Below are 2,895 nucleotides of genomic sequence, written 5' to 3'. Positions count from 1 at the left end.
GGGAGAGGTCTTGTCGTACGGCGAGATGGTACAAACGTTGACCCTGCCGACTACAGCCAGTCGGCTCGGGCGTGGCGGCATGCCCAGCCGGCTGGAGGGCCAGCCGGACTGAGGGGCGTTGGCCGCCCCAATGTTTCAAAAATGCGTCTTGTACTCCCAAACCTACTCGAGGGTCATCCCTTGACAGTAGTACAATGAACACCAGAAACAATAAAAAATTACATCTGGATCCGTAGACCATCTAGCAACGACTACAAGCACTGAAGCGAGCCGAAGCCATGCCGCCGTCATGGCCTCTCCCTCGCTGGAGCTAGGCAAAACTTGTTCTAGTCGACAGTCGGGAAGTGTCGTGCTAAGGCCCCATAGGACCAGCGGACCAGAACAACAACCGCTGCCGATGAAGATAAGCGTAGATCGAAAGGACCAAAACTGAAGACACACGAACATAGACAAACAAAAATTGGATTCGAGCGGATCCACCAAAGACAACCATTGACCAAATCTAGTGAGATCCACCGAAACACCTCCACGCGCCCTCCGACGACGCTAGCCGAACCGCCGGAATGGGAGCTAGGCAGGGAGAACTTTATTCCATCTTCAAGGAGTCGCCGCCGCCTCACCTTCTTGAGCAAGAAACAAGCCCTAAACAGACACAAAGACATCTAAAAATAAAGAAGGATCCCTCCCGCCGGCAAGTATCGAGATCCACCGCGCCACTATGGCCTAAGGCCATAGAAGACGAGGTAGACCTGTGGCCGCCCGTAGGAGGCAAGAAACCCTAGTCTCCCTTGGCCTCTCAAACAACATGTATACTTCCGTTGAGGTGTATGCACCCCGCTTCTATCAGTTGCCCCTAGCACAGAAGACCAACTGGGGGCGGGGACATTCTGGCCGCTAAATCACATCATATCGATAAACTAGCTGGAGCGAACATTAGCTCGTTGCCCCATGGGAACCGTCACTCGCACGTTAGTGGAGTCCAAAGCTATAATTTTATTAGAGAGAAAACCTTATTTCCCAAATTGATTTTGCAAAGTTGTTCCTACTCGTCTAAAAGAATATTCATTGTGTTATATTTATATATTTATTTGGTGCAAAAATGTATTTGGTCGCAGAGAATCGACTGAATTTCATTAGCTGGCCGGATAATATCACATTTTTTTTCAAAAATCATAGTAGGAGCAAATGTCGAAGCAATCGTGTAATAAAACCATACTTTTCTTAACTCTATCCCGACGGTTATGTTTAGGATAACAAATCACTCTTTAATCTTGTTATACATGCACCACATGACAAGATTAGTGTGACAAGAAGATGAGGATATTAAGAAATATCACTTAGTTAATTGGGAAACTTGCTGTTTACCTAAGAAGGTGGGTGGCTTACGGATCATAAATTTGAAACCGATGAATATTTCTTTATTGGCTAAATGGTTCTAGAAAATGGAAACAGAGGAGGGGATGTGGCAAGATATCATTAACAGGAAATATGGAGGACATGGATGTCTCTCCAGGGTCACAAAAACACCTGGGGATTCCCATTTTGGTCCAGTTTAATAAAGATCAAAGAATTTTTCTATAGATTTGGGAAGAAAAAACTGGGGGATGGGACAAACACCAGATTCTGGGTAGATACTTGGATGGATGATAAAACTCTTAAGGAAGCTTATCCTAGACTTTATGACCTATGCTTTGATCATAACATAACTATGGCCGAAGCCATCCAAAAAGGATGGCAAGGATTTAGGTTTAGAAGGACTCTTTATGGAGACACTTTGGGATTGTGGAATACTTTAAAAAGTAGATGTGGGGAAATTGAAATGAAAGGTGGGAAGGATAAGATAATATGGTCTCTTAGGGCTGATGGAAAATTCTCAGTTAAATCTCTGTACAGACGGCTGGTGGCTTCTGATCTTAGATTCCCACAAAAAAAATTGTGGAAGATCAAGATCCAGCTAAGATTAAATTTTTTATGTGGTTAGTTAACAAAAAAAAGTATAGTCACTAGAGATTCCTTGTTGAAGAGGGGGTGGAAACGGGAAAGTAACTGTGTGTTTTGTGGAAAAGATGAATTAGTTGATCACCTATTTTTTTCACATGTTCGGCTGCTTCTATGGTGTGGAGTTTAATCAAATGTTCATTTGGGCTGAGAAAAACTCCATCGTCAGTCCAAAAATGTTTTGGAGAATGGCTAGACACATTTAGGGTGAATGGTAAGAAAATGGTTTTAGTGGGGATTGCTACAGTATTTTAGGCTTTGTGGAAATCTAGAAATGGGATTATTAAAAAAGAGGAATTTCTGATCCTATGACTTTGATCAAACTGATGAGCCAGTGGATGGTGGAATAGTCTATTTTGCAGATAAAGAAGCAATAGAAAAAGTGCTGAAGCTGGGGGCAAGACTGCTAGAACGAGTAGCAAGTGAGGTTTATGCAACCTCTCAAGGGCGGAGAATCAATGTGGCGCGGTTGGAAAATGAACAAAGCTTTTCCCTGTGGTGGCTGATTGCTCGCTTTTGTCTACTTGTTTTCCAGTGGTCTTTGTCTTTTGAAATTTGAGGCCCTTAGCCTGGATGAATGTATGAACTTAATAACAAAGTCTATTGTAGTAGTCGTTTTGGTTCATCGTCTTACCCAGTTTTGAAAATATTTCCCTCCCGAGAATTTGCTGGAGCTGGGAGCAGTTCATCGTACTTTTTTTCTTTTTCCTTGTAGCTTTGGACATCATGGTTTGCATTAATGAAAATCGGAAGAGGTGCGAAGCCCTTCTTTTATCAAAAAGAAAATACACCACGTGACACGTGCGGTGAGCAATCTAAACAATAAAAAAAACTTGCCATACTGCATGTCAGGCAGCAGTCTATAGCTTACCACACAGATCACGTGGTACTGTAACT

Source organism: Triticum aestivum, chromosome 2A, assembly GCF_018294505.1.
Source record: "Triticum aestivum cultivar Chinese Spring chromosome 2A, IWGSC CS RefSeq v2.1, whole genome shotgun sequence".
NCBI lineage: Eukaryota > Viridiplantae > Streptophyta > Magnoliopsida > Poales > Poaceae > Triticum > Triticum aestivum.
This window is presented reverse-complemented; position numbering follows the sequence as displayed.